At 36.4% G+C, this 27,270-nt stretch overlaps 1 long non-coding RNA gene across 8 annotated transcripts in view; it reads left to right on the top strand.

Annotated features, from left to right (window-relative positions):
• LOC311593410 overlaps positions 1–26,487 on the top strand; it is a 51,314-nt gene extending 24,827 nt beyond the window's left edge. For 4 of the 8 annotated variants that reach the window (XR_014777690.1, XR_014777691.1, XR_014777692.1 and 1 more), the window contains 3 exons: positions 12–150; positions 1,400–1,635; positions 26,356–26,487. This is a non-coding gene — a long non-coding RNA (uncharacterized lncRNA). Of the gene's footprint in view, positions 1–11; positions 151–1,399; positions 1,636–3,746; positions 3,840–20,367; positions 20,474–26,355 lie in introns of those variants that run through there. The other 4 variants (XR_014777689.1, XR_014777694.1, XR_014777695.1 and 1 more) reach the window with 4 other exon arrangements.
• The last annotated feature ends 783 nt before the right edge of the window (positions 26,488–27,270 follow it).

The following is a 27,270-nucleotide window of genomic DNA, read 5'->3' as shown; positions in this document are numbered from 1 at the left end:
TACATTTTCAGGACAGGAACAGTTTGAGAAGCCACAGTGTTCCTTAGCTCTTCGCTGGAAATGGTAATTAACACATCAGTAAATTACCTGTACAATTTTATTTTTCTGGATGGGAAAATAAGATCATCTCACTCAGGGTAGGAGGCCAAGGTAAGTTAATGATTTGCAGAAAAAATGAAGAGTCATGCTGTTTCCAGAACTCATTGTTCTGAGGCACAAAGTTATGCTCCGAGAGTATTGTAAAGACATCCTCAGAACAGCACGAGATCCTGATCTTAGGGATAAGAAGATCCCATGAAGAGTTCTAAAAAGGGACAGGAAAGTGATGGAGATGGTGTCTCTCTCACACACACACAGGCAGAGCACTGGGCCACTCAGCTGTCTCCTCTCCTCTTCAACCTTTCCATCATTTTTATTTGCTCAAATCAGTGTCTACAGATAAATCCAATCAAATCCTCTTCTAATGCCTCCCTGGTAAATCACTATAGTGTCATAAGTTGGCTTTGCTAGTTAAATTACATTATGAAAACCAATGAAAAGAATAATAAAATGATTTGTGTTGTTACAGAATTGTTAACTACATGGTATTAATACATCATTTTAAATGTTGAAGTAGTTTAACTGATTCTTACATTTATTATTTAACCACTTATTTATTTAGTTATTTGTTTTGTGTGTGTGTGTGTGTGTGTGTGTGTGTGCATTTGTCTCTCTTTGTGTGTGTGTGTGTGTGTGTGTGTGTGTGTGTGTGTGTGTGTGTGGTGTCTGTGTGTGTATGTGTTTACAATAGAGCATATGTTGGGAAAGAGAAAACCTGCAGGAGCCTGTTTTTCCTTCTACCATGTGGTTCTGGGGCACCGAACTCCAGGAGTCAGGCTTAGTGTAATGCGCCTTTAACCTTTGGAACCATTTTGATGTCCCTTAAAGTGATTTTTATTGATAAAGAGATAACTAGCACCAACAGTGTTTGAAAAAAAGCCATATGCCGTACAGAAACCTACTATCTTAACACACACACACACACACACACACACACACACACACACACACACAATGTGAAAGTGTGACTGTGTGCCAAAGGGGAAAAAAAAGTAAATAAATTCTGAATACCATACCTGTACTTCTTTAGTTAGATTAACACCAATATCTTTGGAATGGAAAATTATTAACATAGTTTCTGAGTGATCACTCCTTGAATTAATTTGGTTAAAACAGTCATTTGTCTTAAAATAATGTCTATCAATCAAAAAAGACAAAAAAAAAAAAAAAAAAGGAAAAATTCTACACACAAACTAAAAAGTGGAAAGTTATTAAAATAAATATAAAGTGTGCATGATGATAAATGTCTATACAGTTAAAGTTCCACAAAAATTTACCACCATTCAATTTCTACTTTTAGGAAATAAACAATAAGGTGTTCTCCTCATCTACTCCTGTAATCATCATGCAGTAACAACATGAATCAGAAGTAATTGAAAACATAAGAAGAAATAAATGCATTGAAAAATATTCTTCATATCCTTACTGCATTTCCAGAATTATACCAAGGACCCTGAATGAAAAGAGAGACAAACAGACATGATGTCTGTCCACGCAAAGTTTACAGTATGCTGAAAGATTTAAGCATAAAATGAGGTAGGTCTACTACCGTATATTTGAATAATAAATAAATGAAGATTAGTATTTTGACAAATTATGTAATTTAGAGAAGAAACAGCATAATTACAATAAGAAGAAACTATTTAAAGTCACTTCTATCTTGGCTGTGACAAGGAGTCTAAGCAAATATGTTGATGTTGATTTGAAGATGGTTAAATTATAGACTACGTTTTTCCAATTATTGTTACTTTCTTTGTGTATGCAATAAGTATCTTGTAAAGTCTAATTAATGGTCTACTGTACCATTTGTAAACAAAAACACTATTTTATGATACTGACACTCATCAATCTCTCTGAGGGATCCATGTTATTAAAAATAACAAATATAAACAATTATAAAATGCAATATTACTGTTTATTTTCAACTGAATGAAATCAAATTATATTCAATATTTAAAATTCATCAATTACAAAAATATTTTTACAATAGTTGTGATGAGCCTACTACCTATACTTTTCTCAGTAAGTTACTTTATATTTTAGTCCAGGTATTTGATTCTAAAGAGTTTCTATCAGTGAACAGCTCAATGTTTAGCTGCCTACAATGTATAATGACCTGAGTACAGATCTTCATCATTGGAAACAAAAAAAGGAATCTCTTAAAATAAAAAAAAAAAGAGTACACACAGTCACTTAGTAATAAAAATGTGATAAGAGAATATACAAGTAATAAACATATTTCAAAGTAGATTTAATGTGCGTTAACAAAACTAAGACCTTTGTAACATCTTCAGAAGTCAGACAAAAGTCCCTGGCACTTTTCCAAAGAGTTTGTGGTGCCCGTCCTCTCCCCTCAAACAAAATAATCTCTCACTAGAACAAAGATATTAATTGCATAAGTGGTTGTGAAGAACATTATTTCTGGGGTAAGTGGCATGAAATCCAGAGAACTGTGTATACGTGTAGGTATAAGACAGGTCTGTCATGAGAAGGGAATAGGGGATCTTGTGAAGGTGAATGAGCGAGAAGTGTTCATGGAGAAACAATAGTCTATATTCTGACATAACTACCTGCTATTATAGCTACTCTGCCAGAGAGCGCTGTCCTCACTTTGCTCTCACACATAGCTGACCAATAGAGAATTCGTTGTTAGAAAAAAAGTAAACGTCAAGATCTACAATTGTATCTTCTTGACCTGAGATTCATTTCTCCATCTCTTGGATACTGTTAGAAAGACCCACCTCTGTGTTGCTCGTCTTCCTCTCTGAGCTCTCATGTTCTCATTTTTCTTCTGTCTGTGTGTTTGTCATTGAATCCATTTTCATTTTCAGATCTTGAGGTGTTTTATTGATTTCTTTCATCTGATTGTTTGTATATTCCTGGGTTTCTTCCATTGCCTCTTTATAGGCCTTCAGAGCTTGAACAGTTTTATTGATTTCCTTCATCTGGTTGTTGGAGGGGAATAAGGGGAAAATGGGAGGGAGGGAGGATTGGGAGGGTACAAGGGATGGGATAACAATTGAGTTGTAATATGAATAAATTAATATATTTTAAAATTTTTAAAAAAGAAAGAAAAAAGTAAACATGCCAAGATAGCCATTTTATGGTCTACAAAGCTATTTCAACTGAAATGGTAAACTTGAACAAAAATTGTAGCATATTCACTAGAGAAAATATTGTCTATGTATTTGAAAATATTGCCAATAGTTAGTGATATGTGATAAAGTACTTTCCCATGGAATTCAGTAGCACAATACAGCAACACAAATCTTTGGAAATGACATAGAAGGGTCAAATACATGATCGGGATTTTGTTTGTTTTTTTAGCATTTTAAATTATTCTATGTTATTTAGGGAAAATTTGCATGATTCAAAGGGAATCACAAATTCAAAAAAAATGTCAAGAATCAAACTTGTTAATCAAATTCATTACACAGGATACATTGCACACGTTCTCTTGCTCTTTGCTTTTGACTTCGGATGAGAGCAATGTGCCTCAACGTTAGATGGTTTATGTTTTACAGCAGATGCAGTAGCGGACAGTTGCAATATTTGATGTAGCTATAACCATAGCTTCTATATCTGCATGGTAAAGGCATCTGTGTCTTATCTATATTGTTTTCTAATCCTAGTCTTTTCTTTCATAGTCATGTATCTCTACGCCTCCGCTGGACAAAACACATTACACGTTCATTAAGGTGTCATGCGTAGCATACCTTATCTCCAGAGAACATTCTGTCCCAACTGCTTGATTTGACACTTCTAAAAGTTGATTTGATTAAACAATTTGTACTCACATGTGTGCGTGTGTGTGTGTGGTATTTGACTTGTCTCTCAAAGCTTTCATCAGGTGCACTCCCATCATTTTTTTTTTCTCATTAGGCATATAACATCTCCTTTATAATATCAAAATTATAGGGCTAACTATTGATTATGATTTTTGTCCTTGTATGAACTATCTCAAACTCTGTTAATTTATGAAACACAGAAAACTGAAATGCATTCCAAATGGGATTATTTAACTCAGGTTCTGGCAGTAAAGTAATGCAGCACTGGCATTGGATCATCTCTTGTGAAGATCTCATAGCAGTAGGCCATGGCAGGAACACACACAAGAGGGAGCTATTTTGTGGCAGAACAGAATTCCAAAGACAAGGAAGTGACCCACCTCACTCAGGGTTACAGAGCCCTCCAGAACCTTACAAGAATGACTTAATCCTTACAACTGGTGGCACCCTTACCTAGCAGGCCTTACCTCCTAAAGCTTACACACCACTCTTCTCTCTCTGGCACTTCCACACCGAGGGACACATTTCCAACACATGCCCTCTGCAGGGACACTTAAAAAGCACATACAAGATGAAACAATCCTTGTCTGAACTTTAAGTTGTTAAAAGGTAACAAAGTAATGTCCCCTTCATATATGTGGCCCCAAGGTCATGGAAAATAATACCTCAGTGAGTGTTATGATTCTTGGTGGCTTAATGGAGCTAAAGGTATATTCCCTTCAGTATACAAGAAGATGTTTTATTTATTGTGAAGAACAATGCTTAAAACTGAGATGTAGGGAAAAGTCAGATGACCGTTATTTGGCTGACACCAGGATGAAAACACAAATCGTAGCACCAGGTATAGTATATGAGTAAGTGCAATGGTTCTTAAAAGCTAATGTAGCTCAAGTCCACACTGGACAGTGAATCTGAAGGAGGAGAACAGGCAGACTCATGTAAGACTTCAAAACTAACACCCTCTGGTTCATATACTTTCTGTCTTCTAAATTATTTTTTATTATTTAATTTATTTATTCACTTTGTATCCTGGTAGTAGCCCGCTCCCTTCTCTCCTCCAAGTCCCACCCTCTGTCTCTCATCTACCCTCCCTATTCCTCAGAAAAGGGGAGCCCCACACCCTACCCACCAACCCCAGCTCATCAAGTCACATCAGGACTGAATTTGTCTTCTTCTCCTGTGGCCTGGCAAGGCAGTCCCATCAGGGGGAAATGATCTAGGAGCAGGCAACAGAGTCCATGTCAAAGACAGTCCCTGCTCCCCTTACTAGTGGACCCACATGAAGCCTGTGCTGTCCATTGGCTACATCTATGTAAAGACGTAGGTCCAGCCCATGCCTGGTCCTTGGTTGTTGCTTCAGACTCCACAGTTTTAATTGTTCAATAAGTGACAATCTGAGAGCTATGATGTAGGCATTTTGTAGGCATAATTAAGGCCTCTTTCAGATAAATTTTAACTAAGAAAATTTAGTGAGTCTGACTTAATTATATTTGCTTTTTATAGGGAGCTATGCTCTTTCTGTCATATAATATTTAATGTCTAAAAGGCTTTTAATATTAAAATTTTCTTTACTTTAAAAAGTTTTGAGATTATAATATAATTACAATGATTGCCCCTTTATTTTCCTCTTTCTAAAAAGTCTCTCTTCTATCCCGCCTTGTTCTTTTTCAAATCTATAGTGTCTTTTTCCCATTAATGGTTATTGCATGTATCTGTTTATATGCATATATACAAATATGTATTCCTAAGAATAATCCACAAAGTCTATATAATGTTACTTGTATGCATGTTTTCAGGGCTGCTCATTTTGGAACTGGATAACCAATTGGTGTGTGCTTCCCTGGGGACGACTATTTCTTCTACTTCCAGTATTCCTTAGTTGTCTGTAGTTCCTTGTGTCAGGTCGAAGCCTCATGGGCTTTTCCTTATCCACTTTGTCATGTCTATTGGTGCCAGCTTTGTTCATCTCCATTAGTGTAATCATGTTGTTTATACTTTATGGGTGTAGCCTCTGTCGTACCTAGGGGACACAATCTCCCAGCAAACTCTCTGATCTTTTGCCTCTTACACTCTTTCCACCCCCTCTTCTGCAATGTGCCCTAAGCCTTATGTGTAGTAGTATTTTGTAGATGGACCCAGTAGGATTGGGGTATTTTGTATTACTGTAAACACATCCCACACAAACCTTGACCTCAGCCATGTGAAGAGAAGTGTCAAGTTGCACTATATCGATATGTATCACTTTAGGACTATTAGCTTATAATTAGATACTGCTTTAAGCACTATAATTATCCTTAAGGTAGATCAAACTTTAAGTATTATTTATTAAATTTATGACAATATATTGATCTAGAATTATATAAGAGATTAGTTTTGTACTCTAATACATGCTCAGTGTATTTAGACAGGATTACTGCAATAACCAAGTGTGGGAGTTAGCCTTTGGCTTTCAGATCCTGAGCACACATGGAAGGAGGGCAGGACTGACATTAGAAAAATATCCCAGTCACTAAATACATCCTTTGAAACCCAGTATTTACGTCCACAATCTAAGAGTATCCTAGCATTAATTTTTCTTAATTATATGAACATGTATGTGTTTGCATGAGTGTGTGTTAGTGAGGGCAGAGGGCATGCAGAAGTGAATACAGATGCTCATGGAAGCCAGAAGAAGGCAGTGGATCACATCGTTTTGCAGTTAAGGGAAGTCATAAGCTGCCCAATGTGAGTGTTGGGAAGCAAATTTAGGATCTTCTGAAAGAGAAGTGTGTAGGCTTAAACTTTGAGCATCTCTCTAGCTTTCACAATCTAGCTTCCTGCTGTAGGAGACAACTACCATACTTCCTGTCAGATGCAAGTGAGTTAGAAAGCACGTAATTTGATTTGAAATCCCACTCACCCTTTCTGTTGCTGAGGGATATTTAGCCTAATTAACCTCCAAATCTTTGACTGTAAACTTGGGACTGGAGCAACTCTTTCATAAGTTATTTTGAGGATTAAATGAGTTGAAGGATTATGCTTTTAGTGCTCTTTCTAGGATATAACAAACACTCATAAGAATTAACTAGCATTAATTCATTTTCCCAGAGAATTTCTTCCTTTCAAAAATATTCTTTCTTGGCCTAAAAATCCACAAATCTGTGTATAAGATCCAAGAATTAATAGTCCTGTGTTCAGTACATAATACACAAAACTTCACAAAAACGTCAATTTGTAAATGTTAGAGTATAAATGGAAATAAACAGTTATCTTTCCTCAACAGCAGGTGAATTTACATAATCAGAGTTAAATGCCTGGGCTGATGTCCATCCTACCAATACATTTATAATAATGCTATTGATATTTTAATTGAAACACCTGCTCCAGAGTTTGGAAAAGAAAAGCTTTATTTATTTATGCTTTCATTAGTTTGGGTGAATAAATATTTCCGCATTGCTACTCCTCATTTATTCTACAGTTTTGTAATGTTCCTAGAACATTTTTTCATTTTAAGTCCAATAATAAAAAATTAACTGAAAACTTCAACCAAGCATCCTATTAGCGTGGTTGATATATGTGAAGTATTGAAATGAAAAGTAATTGTGCTACTCTGAAATTCAGAACAATTATGGAAAGAGACTAATTATAATGTTATTATAATAATCACTAAAGAGGAGAATGAAGTAAGCATGAGTGAAAAAGAAAGGAGACACTGGCAACCACTTCTTGCTCAGATAAATTTAGACCATTGACCAATAACCAGGTATGGAGAATGGGGACTGAAATGCCTCACTTCTCTCTCTTACATCATGACCACTGAGTTACCAAACTCAGTCATCTATCTCCACAACTTTGACATCAGCTGTAAAGTAAAAAAAAGCACACATCTTTTAGATTAGACAAACCTGAATTTGAGTCTCCGTTCTATTATGTGTGATCAGCAGGGCAACAAACAACCTCTAATTTCCTGTGGATGGCTACGTAATGATGACTGTTTGTTTATGTGCACTGTTCACTTTATTTGAAGCCCAGACAGAAGTGTGTAAAAGGCCCTTTTTGCTTATTTAAGGAGACAGTGCTGCTGGCTGTAGTCCTTATTAAAGACAGAAAAGAAGATCCCCACCAGGCCTCATAAAAGTCAGGTCGTTTAGGCGACAGCACGGACACACTTAAAAACAAAAGCCATTTTGAAATGACTCAAGGCTACAATAATGGCCAAAGAAATCATCAAAAGAGCAAGACTAAAATTCAGAAAAAAATGACTTTGTGTTAGTGGACTGTGGATCCTCAGAAATGTGTGAGTGGACAAAATGGTTAAAGAAGTTTAAAGGTTTTGCCTTAGCTTGAAGGTTAGAATAAAATAAACAAATCATTCGATTATTCTTCTCATTTATTGTTTCATTCGTTTACATCTTTGTGAAACTACTGTACCCTATGAGCATATACAGGGGGAGGAGGTCCCCCTCAGTCACAGTCACAGGGGAGTGGAGTAAGGGGAAAATAGGAGCGAGGGAGGAATGGGAGGATACAAGGGGTGGATAAAAATTTAGATGTAATATGAATACATTAATAAAATATATTTTAAAATGTGGAATTAAACCTTGCCTATACAAATATAACCAGGCCACAACTCTATTCCTTAAGAAGTCTGTATCTTAGAGGAAGAATTATACTTGAAAATTTTAATTCAACCATAGCAAAGTATCAGGGGGAGAATAGTCATGAGGAAGGCTTGACAGTATAATAAGTGCTTGGAGAACAAGAAATAGGGGCTTGCTGGTTGTTTACACACACACACACACACACACACACACACACACACACACACATGCACTGAAGGAGAGGGGAGTGAAGAGGAAAAGGGTGGAGGAGGTAGGAAAGGAAGGAGAGAGGGAGGAAAGGAGAGAGAGAGAGAGAGACAGACAGACAGACAGAGACAGAGACAGAGAGAGACAGAGACAGACAGACAGACAGACAGACAGACAAGGAAAGAAAGTTGGAGAGAACAGGTGGGACAGATGAAGAAGGCGAGTTCTTAAGGAATTTAACTTCATGTTTTCAGGGATGCTGAGGTATCATTAAAGAACAGGTAAAAGAAAGATAGTCAAAGGGAAAATTAAATTCTACATTCTAAATCATTTGTTTTTCCCAAATACACTCTGGTGAGTACTCTCTATCATGAAAGAGACACAAAGGATGCCCATAATTATTTTGACAGGTAATGTAATATTTGTGACAATAAAGATCCTGAGTCTGAGGCGGCTGACAAAAATGGCAACACAATTACTCTTACTAGTGCATGTTCTACTGCTCGATTCTGGAATTTCCTTGTTTCCTTTGCACTGGTCAACAGAAGGAAGAAACAATTTCCAGTGCGCGCCAGGCCTGGCAGGCAAGTATCTCCACACTTGCATTGTCCAGTGGGCTGCTGTCATTCTTCAGTGAGCCAAGTCCAAGCTGGTCTGCTAGGGAACAAGAGACAGGTGGGACAGACAAGTACTGCAGCACTATTAGACCAACAGCTTCCAGCTGACCTGCAAGCTGATCACAGGCAAGGAAATGAGCCCAAACAAAACCAGCCTGTCTTGCTTCACCCAGGCCAAACTGGCAATCTGTGGAACCATAGACGAAACAGATGATGTCTTAAACAGTATTGTCATCAATTATTATGTCTGGCCTTTTCATATATCCTGAGCATGCTCATAGTACCAAAAATAAAATATCCTTCCATAGTTTTTTTGCTCTGGTGGTATCTTTATGTTTTTTATGATCATCATCTAATGTTATTGCAAAAGAAAATTTGCTTTATATCATATTATACCTATTTAACCAACTTCAAAGTTGACAGAAATGTGGATGTACTTTCTCCACTGGCAAAGGCAGCCTCTCCAATAATTTTTATATTTTTCAATCCAAGTTTATTCCTGAATTTCTGAAACCATCCTTTTTCACTGTAAATGTTTTAGTGTTCCTAATTCTAGGGTAGTGGTTTTTCTACCTGGGTATCACGAAACCTTCAGGGGTTGAACTACCTTTTAACAGGGTCACCTAAGACCATCCTGCATATTAGGTATTTACATTATGATTCATATGGTAGCAAAACCACAGTTATAAAGTAGCAACAAAGATAATTTTATGATTCAGGGCAACCACAACATAAAGAAATGTATTAAAGGGTCCTAGTATTAATATTAGGAAGGTTGAAAGCCACATTGTTCTATGGGATTCCATGGTGAGGTCTCCATATGTTCAATGTTTTTAGGCTCATGTGTTTTACTCAGACTATATTTTCTGTTGGTATCTTCCACCCTACAATCAACTGCCTCTCTTAGGTTATATAAGTATCCATATGCTGTCACTACAACTTTTGTTGATGCAAAGCAATAAAATCAGCAAGAATTTCTTTTCCTTCATCCTGTTTTCACAGAGAGTGGTTTCATTCTTATTGTATTTCTTAGCACCTTTGGTGTGTTTTTATTTTTTTTTCCTTATGACATTGAGATTTTTTTCATCTTTTCCTTAAAAGAAGCTAGGTTAAGAGTGTCTTGGGCATGCTTGCATAGCTAACATCACTTTCTCTTATTGTGGGAACTTTTCATTTTTATTAAATAATGGTGACTTGATCATTACAAGTATACAGTGATAGTCAAACTAATAACTGTGATTATAGTTTATAATGAGTATACAGTACATGAAGTTTGGATATGCTGGACAAAGGGATATTTCACAACCTAAGAGGGATGGAGTTGAATAATATACAATGTCAGGGTAGTATGCATTGAAGAAGTATACATTGTTTCTAGCTAAAATATGGATTAGATAAAATTATAGAAGCAAAACTATAGTTGTGGCTGACCATTAATTATATTTGAGTTTTGTAGGCGATCTATAGAACCATGCATATAATTTTGAAGTTTGGGCTTCTTAGAGTTAGTATGTTGCATATGCCATTATTTTTTCTTCTTTCTATATCTGAATATTCTGAATATTACACGTGCATCAACATGCAACAGCTTATTTGCCCATTCAGTTGATCAGAACCTGTCCTCTTTCCAGTTCAGAGCAATTTAGAAAAAAAAAAGTTGATGTAATGGTAAAAATCTTTCTGTTCTCATATCAAAAGTTGTAAAATGCTGAGTTACAGGACAAGTGTGCCTAGTTTTCTCAGAATCTATCAATATTTTCCCAGACCTACAGCTCATTTTATATTTCCATTAGTAAGGCATGGGAGTTTGGTTACTTTATCTCCTTTGCCAAGATTTTGTGTTGTCATATTTTTAATTTTAGTTAATGGCAACATATCTGTAATTTATTGAAATGTAGTTTGTCATTTCTGATTGATAATAATTCTGAAAAGTGTTACATATGCTTAAAGGACACTCATAAACTCTCTTTACTGGGGTATCATTGAGCAGGCTTTCCCCATATTTAATGGGAACACTCAGCATTTTACCATCACATTGCAGAACTTCATTGTGTACTCTGGAAACCTACTTGCTATATACTTTTGCAAATGTAGTTATCTAGACATGGATAACATACTTATTTCTCTTAATAATCATATCTTTTAATTCACATCTTCTGATGCGCCAAGATGGATGCTGGTGTATGGGGGAGTAGAGTAGGGAAGGCCTTGTATAACAACATGGTAAAATAACATATATTATGAAGATGCTACATCAAAATCCATTAATTGTATACTGACTTAAAAGTTAAATAAAGTACAATTAATCAGTTTCATCTACAGAAACATGAGAAGTCATAAGTCTTGTTTAAACCACAATTCTAGTATGGTTTGCTATCCAATAATAAATAATAAAACTTGGTTATCTTCAAAGGCTAAAAGTAAAAGAATAATGTTTAAGGGAACAGCTTTAACGCCACATGATAGAGGGATATATATATATATATATATAAAGAACTCAAGAAACTAGATATCCACAAATCAAACAATCCAATTACAAAAGCATATACAGGGGGAGGAGGTCCCCCTCAGTCACAGTCATAGGGGAGGGGAGTAAGGGGAAAGTGGCAGGGAGGGAGGAATGGGAGGATACAAGTGATGGGATAACAATTGAGATGTAATATGAATAAATTAATAATATATATGAGATACAGTTTTAAACAGAGAATTCTCAATAAAAGAATCTCAAATAGCTGAAACATATTTACAGAAGTGTTCAATATCTTTAGCCATTATGGAAATTCAAATCAAAACTATTTTGAGACTTCTTCTTATACCTATCAGAATGTCTAAGAGCAATAACACAAGTGACAGCTTATGCTGGTAAGGATGTGGAGCAAGGGGAAGACACTTCTATTGCTGGAGGGAGTGCAAACTTTTATTGATTTTAGCAAAATCAATATGGTGGTTCCTCAGAAAACTGAGAAGCAATCTAAGCAATCTACCTCTTTGGGCTTATTTTATATTACTTTTGGGCGTATTCCCAAAATTCGCTCCATCCTATGACAAGGATACTTGATCAGCTATGATCAGAGAACCTTTACTCACTATAGCCAGAAAATGGAAACAACCCAGGTATCCTTAAACTGAAGAATGGATAAAGAAAGTATGCTAAATTTACCTAATGGAGTATTGCTCCACGGTTAGAATAAAAATGACATCATGCAATTTGCAGGCAAATAAATGGTACTAGAAAAAAAAAAAAACCTCCTGAATAAGGAAACCCAGGTTCAGAAAGACAAGCAAGCAGGATATGTTTCCGCTTACAAGTGGATATTAACTGTTAGGTAAAAGTACACTACAATCTGCAGACCAGGAGAAGTTAGATAATGAGGAGGAGTCTGGGGGGTGGTGCATGGATCTCCCTGGGAAGGGGAAACAGATTCGATTTTGAAGGTAGACTGGGGATAGGTGAGTATGGGAAAAGGAGGGATCAGGTCAGGATGGGAGGGATGGAGGGAGACAGTACCAGAAGGGACAATTGGAACAGGTGGGCATTTAGGGGGAAACTTGGAATCCTAGCGCAGTGGAAACTTCCTGAAACATATGTCGGTGGCTTTAATGAGGACTCCCATTAATGGAGGATATGGACCCTGAATTATACATCTTCCACAGTCACACTAGGCTCCCAGTTGCTTGTCCTGGGAAACCAACTCACCACAAAACCTTCAACACACTCCCTGTCTTGCCTGCGAGATGTGCTGGGGCAATGCTGGCTCAGAGTTTATTGGAGTGCCCAACAGGTGATTGTTCTGATGAGACCCAAGCCACAAGAGGGATCCCTTGCCTGACTCTAGGAAATGGAAGCTGTATATCTCAGAGACCTAGGGTAGAATCAAGCCCAATTGATTGAAAAGGTCAACTAAATGATTTCCAATGATATTCTGCTTTAGTTATAGATCTGTGACTAACCAAATTTTCATCAGAGAGGCTTTCTCTGGAGGCTGATGGGAGCAGATGCAGACACCCACAGCCAAACACTAAAGAGAGCTCAGAAAACCCTGAAGAAGAGGGGGAAGAGGGATTGTAGGAGTCAGATAGATCGAGGACATGGCTCACAGAATCAACCAAATAAGTCTTATAGTGGCTCACAGAAACTTAAGCCAGAATCACAGAGCCTGCATGAGTCTGTGCTAGGCCCTTTTTGTGCATGCTGTGGCTGTTTAGCTTGAGGTTTTTGTTGGGCTCCTAACAGTAGGAACGGGGGATGTCTCTGACTCTTTTGTCTGTTCATTGGAGCTTTCCCCTTCTCTTGGGTTGCCTCAATCAGTCTTGATATGGAAGTTTATGCCTAGTCTTAATTGCATCTTGTTATTCCAAGTTCAGTGGATATCTCTGGGAGGCTGCTCATTTTGAAGGGAAATGGACTTGGGAGGGAAGGAAGCTGGAGAGAGATATGGGAGAAAGGAAAGGAGGGAGATGGCAGTCCAGATGTATTGTATAAGAGAAAGTTAAAGAATAAAAGAGAAAAAGATGTTTCATCTATTCCAAAGGAATAGTGAAATGGTATCAAAATAAATATATTGCTAGAATGCATGCTAATCATGACTTCTTTATACAATCCCACATTCATGTATGGGTACAAAGAATTCAAGCCCTCAATGCATTGCATGTCACAGAAATTGTTAAAACCCAGCAAGAACCAAGATCCGCAGGATAATTTTGATTAGTACCACGTTTGTATGTTGGCTTCTGATAATTTGCTTGACACAGCAAACAGAAAACTCTTTAACGTTAACAAATTAGTTGACTAAAATTATGTCAGACACCAAAAAATGAAACTGGAGTTATATAATTATGGTTGTCCTGGTTATAGTATAAAACAATCAAGAAATTGCAAGAGTGTCTTTTCTCATTCACCCCAGGGGATAATTTAATGATATGATGTACTCTTACTAAGGACATTAATGTCAGGGAAGACTGTGGGTCTATTCTCTGATAAGACAATTACAATGTATAAAGCTGTGTGTGTGTGACTCTTTCATGTTTCAATACAAAGGGTTTAACATAGTAAAAACCTTTTTTAAAGAAAGAAATTCTATTATTTTTCATTTCAAAGCTTCATGCATTTTAGAAAATGAAGTAAAAAAAAAATCATTAAGAATGGCAACCTGAACTGAGGGAAAAAATTAAGAGGCATATGTTCTAGAATAACTTTCTTTCTTGAATTGGGAATCAGAGACATATAAAGGGCAAATAATGAAATTACTTTATTGTATCAGAAGGAATTCTTAAAATATACTCCCCATTTACGCTACCTTGGACTTTTTTCAAAATAGTTTTGTTAATGCTGAAAACACTTGACAGGATTCATGTCCTTTTCTTCCATAAATCTCTATTAGATACCAGTTCTTTGTTGGGTATTGTTGACATCTCAGCAAATACAAAGTGAGAAAAAAGTTTACTACTCTCACGCAGCTTAGTTTACAATGGGGGAGGTATTAATAAGTAAACTATAAATCTAGTTAATTTAAAAGCTTCACAGATAAATGCCGGCTTTGAGTTTTTTCAAAGTCACTTTATTTGTGTTTTTTTAATGCTTGTACCTCCCTTATAACCCACCTGCCTTAGATAGGAGAGAAAAGCGGTTAATGGGCACAGGAGAGGGAGACCTTTTTAGACTCAGTTCCTCGGTGTGATTCCATTCATCATTGCCAAGACTCCAGCACACTCATTAAACAGTAAACCAGCAACTCAGCAACGGTGGCTGTGACCACAGCAGCTGGAATCAGGAGCAGCTGTCAGAAGCCAGAACCTCAAAGCCTTCTCTGAAGTGTTTCTCTATAGGAATGCCTCAAAGTGGAGAGATGAGCAGCCAAATGATGGGAACCAAGACCACACCCCAAAAGCCCAGCCTCCGGTTTGGGGCTCATATGTCTATCTCCTCTTCAAAGTCCCATACTAGGATGTTTATCAGCTAGCCAAGACCACGCCCTTTCAAGAGGCAGTTCCTCTTCTAGCAGACAAGCACCACATGTCCTCTCACAAGTCTGTTTCCAGTGGACAAACACTGCTCATGCCCACACAATTCTGATTCACATTTCGTACTTTGGATCAAAACAAAAACATGTTTACATCCACTGCAGATAAATAAAACGGACCATGAGAATTATACAAGGGATTGTATCTTGCAAAAGACCCAATTGTGAAAGATTTGCTTGAGGATACTTGAACAGCCTGGAAAGGAAACATTTAGTTTTTTAGAATAGGAGATGGTCTAAAAACGGTAAATACATCCCGGAAATCAAAGACTGGAAGACAGTGATGTTCGCCTGATAAAACTATGGACAAATCACAGTGAACTGAATGAGAACGGGCCTATATACTCTGATAGTTCAGTGCTTGGTCCCTAGGTAGTGGAAGTATTTGGGAAAGATTACGAAGAGGAGGAAGAAGAGGAGGAAGAGAAAGAAAAGGAGGAGAAGATATGTCACTCGGGATTGGACTTTGAGGTTTCAGAATCCCAAGCCTTTCTCAGTTCTCTCTGCTTCATATAAGCACACTGAGATGTGAACCCTTAGCTTCTGTTCCTGTCCTATGCCTGCCTGCTATCTTGCCTCCCACCATGATGTTCATGGACTTTAACCCTTTGAGACCATGAGCCCCAAATTAAATGCCCACCATTTTTTACAAATTGCCTTGGCCATGGTACCTTGTCACAGCAATATAAAAATAACTAATGCATATTTTTAAGCACCAACACACTTCTAGACTTTCTATTTTTTGCTTAAAAAAACAAGACAATGTATTCTATAACTGTGAGAAAAGAAATGATGTGATTTTTGTGGAATAGTTTAAAGACAATGGTATTAGCTCTTTGTTACTCACCAGAATTTACTCTACTGCAGAATACCACACACATTTTTCTAAGAGGAAAAGGAGAAATAAGTGTACATTGACCTGAAAGTTTCACCCCTACTGATCAGCATTCATGGTGCTGGATGGTGTGCCATGCATGCTACTGAAGCAGAAAAGCAGTCATTAATTTTACTCAAATGTGTACCCTGTGAGCATCAATAATATCTGTCCTTGTTTGAGATGCTCATGGGTGCAACATCTGGCCTTGTATGAGATGCTCATGGGTGCAACATCTGGCCTTGTATGAGATGCTCATGGGTACAACAGTGATGTGGTGTTATTTGCATAACTGACCACTTTCTAATTGGGTATAAGTCTTCTCCACAAGTTTGAAATCATATTTAATGCTGCTAAATGGGCCAAAACCCTGTAGTTGTGTAGGTTACAGGCTCTGTGGAAGAATCTAATACTATTTTTCTGTTAAACGGACATAGTATTAAATGTCTTTCAAAGTTCTTATTTTTTATAACCATAGGTTAGTATGTCAATTCTCATCAAAGATGCTTCATTAAAAAAATTCATTCTACAGCAGCTGGTACTTAATATAAAATCCACCAAGGTAAAGATGCGGAGAATAAGATACCATGGAACTCTCACTCTCTTGATATGGTTCACGTATATCATTACCGCCCCCCCCCCCCCCCGCACCATGCAAAGCTCGGAAACCATTGATAAAGTGGGATTAGGAAGACTGTAAGAGTCAGGTTAGATTTCTGCAGTGAAAGGTTTCCTGTCTGTAATAGGGCCATTATACACATGGAGTCACAGAAGCTGTTACTGTAGCCATAAGATGTATACAACATGATAGTAGCATAAATTCAAGCATGAATGGGTCAGGGGATCATGAAGTCCCCTTTCTAGGTGAGAAGACGTTGGAAACTGTCAGCTGCTGGAGGAGAGTTTTTCCCTTTTAAGATGATGTTGCCACTAAGAGACGACCAGCTGCACAGTAGATAGTGCACATAGACCCATGCACATAGAGGCAGTGCTCAGAAGATACAATGGTTTTTCCAAAGGGAGAGAGCATACGAAGTTAGCATGGAAAAGTGATGATGGGGATAGGAGTGAAATTGTAGGGTGCAGATAAGGTATAGATTTTATTTAAGCATCCGCATGTATAAAAGTTTCATTTCAGTTTTATTTAAATTCCTAAAAACTTTGTAGCTTTACTGATGTCAGTTATGTGAATTTCATGCTTTATTATGAAATTAGGCTACAGGCCTAAGATGGATCTTATGCCACTAGTTTTTAAGACAGAGTGTCTTAGTTGCTTTTCCTCTGGCTGTGATAACATGCCCTGACAGAATCAACACAAGGGAGAAAGAGTGTATTTTAGCTCACAGTTCCAGAATACAGTGCATTATATCAGAGAAGTCACAGCAGCAAAACCTAGAGAGCAGATGGTCACATTGCAACCACAATCAGAAACAGGATGTAATGAATATATGCAACTAAGACACTCTGTTAAATGGACATAGTATTAAGCTTCTTTCGAAGTTCTTATTTTTATACCCATAGATTAATATGTCTCTCAATTCTCATCAAAGAAGCTTTCTCCACATAGACAGTTTAGTTTCCCCCCACACTTAAGACTGGTTTTCCCTTATCAAGTATCAAAATTAAGGGCTGAAGAGATGGCTTAGCAGTTCAGAGCACTGACTGCTCTTCCAGAGGTCTCAAGTTCCAGAGGTCTCTTCCAGCAATCACATGTTGGATCATGACCATCTATGATGTGATCAGATACTCTCTTCCTGCCTGCCAGTGTATATGCAGATAGAACACAGTATACATAATAATACATAAATAAGTCTTTAAAAATTAAGACAATTATTCAAGGCATACCTAAGACACCTCTCTCAGGTGCTTTTACTTTTGTCAGGTTGCCAATTAGTACTATTAATACTATTATATAGGGCATTGCTTAGTAGATACCTCAGCTATCAAAATTCACTCAACAATACACCATACATTTTCCTGGTCTGGATAGCAGAGTGAGAGATGAAAGCTAGAGAGAAACATTAGGAGTGACATTCAGACTTGTAAAAGTATAGAATCCTAGTTGACAGTTACTGAACTTCCATTCACTCTTTTATCCTGTGATGTGAATTAAGAGCACTGCAAAAGTTTAGTGCTTGGTTTTTTTTACTTTAATAAAAATATTTAACAAGCTGAGTGTGATGGCAAACATCTTTAATCCTAGCATTAGGGAGGCAGAGGTGGGTGGGTCTCTGTGAGGTAGAGGCCAGTCTGGTCAAGTGAGTCCGGGACAGCAAAAGCTATACAGGGAAAGCCTGTGTTAGAAAAACCAAACAAAAGAGAAATTAATGAATATGGAGGTGCTTATAGGAAAAGTAGAGATTGAGAGGACTATTTGCAGTTAAAACATTCATAATGTTCCTGCTTGATCTCTTTACAAACATTTCATGTATTCACATCTGAAATCAAGAAGACAAGCTTCCCAACACCTTTGTTTACATAAACTATCAGTGATCCATGTCTCATCTCTTAGTAAGAGAATAAATGTTTCTGAATATGTGTGTGTCTAAAGAGAACCTAAGAGAAATGAAATCATATGCTGTTTTAGAAAAGCAGTTGGCTCGAAAATGAAAATAGGTTATTGATAAATTTTAATGTCTGCTGACATTGGTGTAACCAAACACACTTCTTTTCATGCCATTGGATGTGTCCAGCCAGCCAGAGACACGCTACTGTCCACTATTTTTGCCTCTCACAAGTTTTCTTCCTCTCTTTTGAAATGACCACTGAAATCCAAATATATTTGCCTCTCACACTGAGGCTCCCCAAGATAGTACTGATAGCAAAGCAACTGTTCTATAAGACACATGAATGCAAAACCAAGTGTGATGGTTTGAAAGAAAATGGGCCCCATAGACTTATAGTGAGTGGCACTGTTAGCAGGTGTAGCCTTGTTGGAGTAAGTGTGGCATCATTGGAGCAAGTGTATCACTAGGGGCGGGCTTTAAGGTTTCAGATGCTCAAGCCAGGCCCAGTGTGGCAATCTCTTCCTGCCTCCTGCCAATCTGGTTGTAGAATTCTCATCTCTTTCTCCAAAGCCATGTCTGACTGTACACCATGATATTTCCAGCCATGAAGGTAATGACTTAAACCTTTGAAACTCTAATCCAGCTCCAGTGAAGTGTTTTCCTTTTAAAGAGTTGCCATGGTCATGGTGACTCTTCATAGTAATGATAATGATGATGATGATGATGATGATGATAATAATAATAATAATAATAATAATAATAATAATAATAAAACAAAATAAATTGGGAAGTCTTTGCTCATGCATTAGCTAAAACTTTAAAAAGCTTTAAATTTTACAACCAAATTGTAAATAGAAAATAATTTATTATGTTTTTATTTCATTATCCATGAAATATGTTCAAAGTAAAAAAGGCTATCCATTATATTAACAGCCATAATTTGCAAACAGTATACCAGTTTATTCAATTCTACAATAAAGATCAAAATACTTTGTCTTTTGAGGCTACATGACCCTACAAGTGCTGCAGTTTCAATCATTTTTTAAAATGTGCAGCATTATAGAGGAAATGAGTAAAGCCCCTAACTGTATTTCCCCAAGACTTTTCTATATGTTTTCTTATTAATATACATATTTTAGCAGTAATGTTAATGAAGAAATTTGGTCAACAATTGCCTCTTTTTTTGTTGAGTCTCTTTAGTTTGGATATCAGGGTGACTATGACCTCACAAAATGAATTTGGCAATGATCTTTCTGTTTTTATGCTGTGGAATAATTTGAGGAGAATTGTTATTAGCTCCTTTTTGAAAGTCTGGTATAATTCTGCAATAAAACTGTCTGGCCCTGGGCATTTTTGGTTGGGAGATTTTTAATGACTGCTTTTATTTCCATTTAAATTATTTATTTGTTCTTGACTTAACTTTGGTAAGTGATATCTATCAAGAAAATTGTTCATTTCTTTTATATAGGTTTTTGAAGTATGATCTAATGATTTTTCTGATATTCACAGTATCTGTTGTCATGTTCCACTTTTTGGGTCTGATTTTGTTAATTTGGATAATCTCTGTCTTTTAGTTAGTTGGATAAGGGTTAGTCTGTCTTGTTGATTTTTCTCAATAACCAACTCCGATTGATTCTATATATTGTTCCCTTTGTTTTTATTTTATTTATTTCAGCCATCAGTTTGATTATTTCCTGCCATCTACTCCTGTTGGATGTGTTTGCTTCTTTATCTTCTAGAGCTTTCAGGTTTGCTGTTACATTGTTACAGACTATCTCTTTAATTTTATTATTTAGGCAGTCAGTGCAATGAACATTCCTCTTTGTGTCACTTTAACTAACATAGTAAAAATGGTCATCTTACCAAAAGATATCAACTGATTCAATGCAATACCCACAAAAATTACAAAACAATTATTTATAGACTTTGTAAGAACAATACTCAACTTCATATGGAAAAACAAACAAACAAAAATTAGAAAGATAATCCAATCTTGTACAATAAAAGAACTTCTAGAAATATCACCATCCCTGATTTCAAGCTTAAGTATACAGAGCAAAAGTAATAAAAATCATGTGGTATTAGAAGAAATTAAGACAGGTTGATCAATGGAATTGAAGACCCAGACATACAGCTATGGACACCCAATTTTTGATAAAGAAGCCAGCATTTTACAATGGATTATAAGCATCTCCAACAAATGGTGAAGGTCTAAATGGGTACCATCATATAGAAGAATGCAAATAGATCCACACCTATCACCATGCACAAAACTCATGTCCAAGTGGATCAAGGACTTTAACATAAAACTAGATACACTGAACATGATAAAAAAGAAAATGAGAGAATAGCTTTGAATATGTTTCCACAAGAGACATTTTTTTTTAACAGAACACAAACAACACGGACACTAAGACCAACAACTAAAAAATGGGACCTTATGAAACTGAAATGCTCTGTAAGGCAAATAACACTATCAATAGGAAAAAGGGGGCAGCACACAGAATGGGAAAAGATTTTTACTTACTCTACATCTGACAGTGGGCTAATACTCAAAATATATAGAGAACTCAATAAAGTACACATTAACCAACCAAGTAATGCAATTAAAATGCAGTACAGCTCTAAATAGAGAATTTTCAACAGAGAAACCTCAAATGGCAGAGAAGCATTTAAGGAAATGTTCAACATGCTTAACCATCAGGGAAATGCAAATTAAAATGACTCTTCAATTCCATTTTACAGCTGAAAAAAATGTCTAAGATAAAAAAACGCAAGTGAAAGTTCTTTCTGGATAGCATGTACAATCTTGTACAGTTAATTTAGAATCATCATGGAGGTGTCTCAGAAAATTGGGAATTGATTTACCTCAAGACCTCATTATAGTATTCCTGGGAATATACCCAAAGGATGGCCCATTTTACCAAAAGGACATTTGCTAAACTATGTTAACAACAACTTTTTCTTAATAGCCAGAAACTAGAAACTACCAAGATGTCTCTCAATTGAAGAATGCCTAAAGAAAATTTGGTACATTTTCACAGTAGGATACTTGCTATTAGGAAAAAAACTAACATCATAAAAGTAAAGACAAATAGATGGAACTAGCAGAATAATCATCCTGAGTGAGGTAGAAACCTAGTGCAATAGAAAGTTTCAGGAATCCATAAAGGTGAGCGACCTTGACTAAGAATCTTAGCAATGGGGGATATGGAACCCGAATGGCTTTCTTCTGTAAACAGGCAATAATTCCTGTGGGGAATTCAGACACCAACCCAGCCATGAAGCCTTCGACTTATAATTTGTCCCGCCTACAAGATGTAAAGAAATAAAGATACAGCAGAAATTCAAGTTATGACCATCTGGTGACTGGTGCAACTTAAGACTCATGCCAAGAGAGGGAGCCTGCCCCTGACTTTGCATGGAGGGCCAGGGACCAGAGGCTGGGTAGCCCAGAGACCGAGGACTTAACATGGCAAACCAAAAAGAAAAAAAAAAGTCAATGAAATGATTCCTAATTATAATCTGCTATACACAACAAGTGATGGAAACAGATGTAGAGACCCACAGCCAAACATTAGTCTGAGCGTGGAGACTCATATGGATGATGAGAGGAAAGCATTGTAAAGCCAGAGGGGTCAAAGACACCACAAGAAAACAATCCACAGAATCAACTAAGAGGTTCATATCAGCTCACAGAGACTGAACAGACAACCACGGAGGCTGCATGGATCTGACGTAGGCCCCGTGCATAGATGTTATGGTTCTGTAGTTTGGTTTTCTTAAGGGACTCCTAACCGTGGGAGTAGGTGCTGTCTTTGACTCTTTTGCCTGATTTTGAGCACCCTTTCTCTTACTGGGTTGCCTTGTCCAGCCGTAACATGAGGATCTTATCGCAACTTGATACGCCAAGTTTGGTTGACATCCCTAGAAGACCTGCCCTTTTCTGAAGGGAAATGGAGAAGGAGTGGATTAGGGGGAGAGGAGAGGTTGCAGGGGAGAGACTGGTAGGAGGGAAGGGAGGGGAGACTGTGGTCTGGATATAATATATGAGAAAAAAAATTAAAAATTAAAAAGTAAATAAATACTTGGATATAGAAATATTATGACAAAATGCAAATAATATGCCATCATCCATTCAAAAGTTATGCATCTTAGGAAAATTCATTCTATGTTGATGTTTCTTTTCATTTGTTTTGAAAATTATAAGCTGTTGTTCAGTGATTGAGTGTCTTCATCATCTTTTTTATTTAATACTTTTTTATTTTTAAAATTAAAATACAAGTATATACTTTTCCTGATTCTTTTTTCCCTAAAACTCCTCTCATGTACATTCTTCTGCTCTCTCTCCAATTGTCGGTTCTTTTTGATTGCTGTTTTCTATATATTACATATATAATCTTAATGTATATATAACCTGCTCAGTTAATATAATACAATATATATATATATATATATATATATATATATATATACATATTAGGGATGACCACGAACTGTTATTTACCATGCTGCATAAACAGAAGGCTGATTAAAAACTAGGGCTCATTCCATCAGTGAGCTCCACACGTGCTTATTCATATAATCTTTAAAATACACGTAGACAATAGTCATGGTTGTCTTCATTCATTAATAGTCATTTCAACATTATTTGGCCTTGGTATACTGGAGATGGCTCAGTGATTAAGAACATTGCCTGCTCTTCCAAACGTCCTGAGTTCAATTCCCAGAAACCATATGGTGGCTTGCAGCCATCTATAATGAGCTCTAGTGTTCTCTTCTGACAGGCAGGCAAAACACTATGTACTTAATAAATAAATAAATATTTTATTAAAAATCACCAGAAAACTGAAAATTAGAGAAGATGTGGAGTAAACATGGGTGGTGGTAAATTAGACAAGGTAGGTATGGGAGTGGCCAGTGGGCTTTATGAACCTGTGTGAAATTGTCTAAGAACAAATTTGATTAATAAAATAGTTACTCCCCTGCCAAGTCACTAGGTGGCAGGAAATTTCCAGCCTCATTTTAATTCTATGGGACCAGGTCCATCCTCGACTGTTAACTGTTGTTCCAGAAAGTACTTTGTAGACCATAAGAACTGTTGTCACGAAAGCATCTGAAGACATTTCTCTTCTTTTTTTAAAATGTTCTCTCAACAGATCAAGTAGTATCACATTCAAAGTAAACACAAAGGGCTTGGTGTCTCCAAGATGCTTTGAAAGAAAATTTGTTGAGAAAGAACAGTATCATCTGTATCTCGAAAGGTTTAGAAAATATTACAAAGTATCTCTCTGGAAGATCAAGATACATCACTGTTTCCATGTTAACAAATTTACTTTAAAATATCTTACTGTCCTATGGTTTAGGAAAATGAGAACTTAAATATTTGCCTCAAAAGCTTCACATGATTTTATTCAATGCATTCTTTTGGATCTGAGATCTATAACTAATATCTCTTTAGTGATGGTGTTGTGGTGTCATAGACTTATGAGATTTGTCTTTTGCTCATCTCCAGGAAGAAAATAAACAGTTACTTTATGAGTAATCTATGGAATCAATGTCTATGTCCAAAATTTTTCTGAATATCTGTGGTTAAGTTTTATATATATTCTGTGAATATCTATTTTAGAAACCACATTAAAAACTCATCTTGATGGCTCAGGGAGTAAAAATGCCTGCTGCCAAACTTGAAGATCTGGGTTTGATACCTGGAACACGCATGACAGAAAAAGAAAATCATTTTCACAAGTTTTCCTGTGCTGTCTACTTGTAGGTACTACACACAGAAACACACAAGCAAACAAATAAATAATATGTAAAAATATTGATATTGACTAGAAAGTAATATTTGGAAGTGCTCAAAATGTTTCTCTGAGAGTAATAGGCTGTGGTATTATAAACACAGCCGAACTTCCCTGAGTCTTGCTTGATGTCATTTGCAAAGCCAGCAATCTGAAGCCAACAGACTTGCTTTCCAGGTATTCAGAAGAACACTTGAGCCTTTTGAACAGCAGTCCTCCAAATTTCAGTGTTGCCATGACAACCGCTGTATCGTTCTTCAGGTATACACTGGTATCACATCTTGCCAACTGAGAAGCCCATGTGACCTCTCTGGATAACTACTTAAATTATCACCCTTTAAAATAGTGACAATTAAAAAATTTTCACTTCATGGTGTATTAAGGTATCAGGCAGCTTTCTGAAGAAGCTAAGCAATAATTTTTGTAATTATCTATCTACAAAGTAACATATGATGCCTTACAAAGAGAGATGATTATATTCTTGGTGCTCCTAACTTAAAAAAAACAATGCTGATTCTTAGAATTTTATGCTTTCAATGCATGTGTGGGTCATAATTTAGTCGCAGAAGGGAGTAATTAAGAGGTGTGGCATAGCTCACCTATGTGATCTTAGCAGAGAAAAAAGAAAAAGAAGAGGAAAAAGATATATCTTATTTTGGAATCTAGGAATTCTGGATAAATTATTACAAAAGGACAGAAAATAATATAATACATTTTATTTTCACTTTCAATTGATAATAATTCTGTTGCTTTTATCATCTTCTCTGCCTTCTTCAGAAAAATAGCAGATAATTTTCAGACAAAATATTATTTTGTTTCATGATGGAAGTTTTGTAGTTCATAGAACTAATATATACTTTGTAAAAGAAATTAGAAAAATCAATCTACCTAATAAGGGAAAAATATTCTAGCATTAAAAATATAACATAAACCCTTTTACTATCTACCCCTTAATAAAGTGTATACATTTTCTTAACAGATAAAGTCATGGTGTAGAGAAAAATATAGCTCACTTGTAGAAAACATGCATGGGTGCTACAAATAGCCTGGGTCAATACCTAGCACAATTAGGAGAGAAAAATGACAGTCATTTATTTTCCTAGAAAAAAATTCAGTCTAAATAATGCACGAATATGTACAGCATAATTATTATTGATTAAACTGCCTCTAGAGAAAATGATATCAAAGCAGGTGAAAGCTCTGCATATTTTAGTCAATTTTTAATAAAATGTATACTAAATGTTGCTAAGTACACCCAGAAATCTTATACTCCAATATTAAAATCAAATAAATGCAGTTTTGTATAAAGTAAAAATATTTTCAATATTTAATGCTTTTCAAATAAGTATCTGAGAAAGCAAATATTCATACCTTATTTAACAAAATTTTAGTTGGCTTCTTTTAATACATTTAATGGTCTTCAACATTGTTCCCATAGAATTAATCACATATGGAAGTAAGAAATGGGAATGTAAAAGAGTAAAAATATTTTATGCTTTCAAAAGTTTAAATGTTTTGAGGCATGAGCTGAAGCTATGGATGGTAGATTGAGATTTAGCAAGAAAAGGAGACTGAATGATTTAGAGGCAGAAAAACTGATCAGGAAGAGAGGAAATGTGAAAAGGACATAGGAAAACATTATTTTATAGTTATTAAAATTAATAGAATATATGTATGTATATATACACATGTATTTAAATAAAATTATGCCATTTGGTACAATAATAGTCTCAGCAAGAGCCATTGGGTATCTAACAAAAATCCTAGTACCTATTTTCGAGTTGTTGATCAGAGGAGTCCAAAAAACTCCCCATAAATATAGAATATTGATATTGTCCTTTCTTGCTTCCCCAAAATTGAAGATAATACCCTATTGCTGAAGATACTACACACTTCAGATAGAGGACCTGACCTGAAAGCCTTTTTCCTGAAGAATACCTTCCTAGTACCAGTAGATAATATACAATCATCCAAGGGAGAAGAAGAAGAAGGAGGAGGAGGAGGAGGAGGAGGAAGAGGAAGAGGAGGAGGAAGAGGAGGAGGAGGAAATAATAATAAGTACAACAACAACAACAACAACAAAAGAAATCCAACTAACACCTGCTGTTTGCTCTTGACACTGTCCACAAATATTCCTGTGATAACTCCAGCTAGGAGCAATGACAGGACACCCATCCAAACTTCAGGACCATTCTTCCTTTTTAATCAAACATCTAGCCTACCCCTTCCCCTCTTTTCCAGGCCATTATAATGCACTGCCAATCAGACTGATACTGGATCAACCTGTGCTTTACCTCCCACTTAGATATCCTGATGCCAAGGGTAGATCAGCGCTGATAGGGCACACCCGACTAGAGAATTCTGAACAAGCATAATCAGGTGAGGACAACCACAGCTAACAGCCTAGGATTCGTCAAGCTACAGATGAACTCTTGCTGGAGAGCTAGACCTAATGACTTTCACACAGGTGACAACTTGCATAGCATTGAGGAAAATGCTTTGCCTATTAGACATATCAAATGTTATTTGAGATCACTGTTAACACTCTCAAAAAGTTCTGTACAAACTTACTCTTGAGATGTCAACCCACTAATGTGGTTCAGTAGTCCTCTATGTTCTTGATCCTTACTCTTTATTAGTTATCTGATAATGCTGTCTTTTATTTCGATACTTGCACCCTTACTTATGTAATTTTTAAAATTGAAAATGGGCAATGTTAGTAAGATCACTGTCAGTCAGTTTCTGGTTCAATACCAAACAGTCATCAACACAGAAGC

Source organism: Acomys minous (assembly GCF_964271855.1).
Source record: "Acomys minous genome assembly, chromosome: 3".
NCBI lineage: Eukaryota > Metazoa > Chordata > Mammalia > Rodentia > Muridae > Acomys > Acomys minous.
This window is presented reverse-complemented; position numbering and strand designations above follow the sequence as displayed.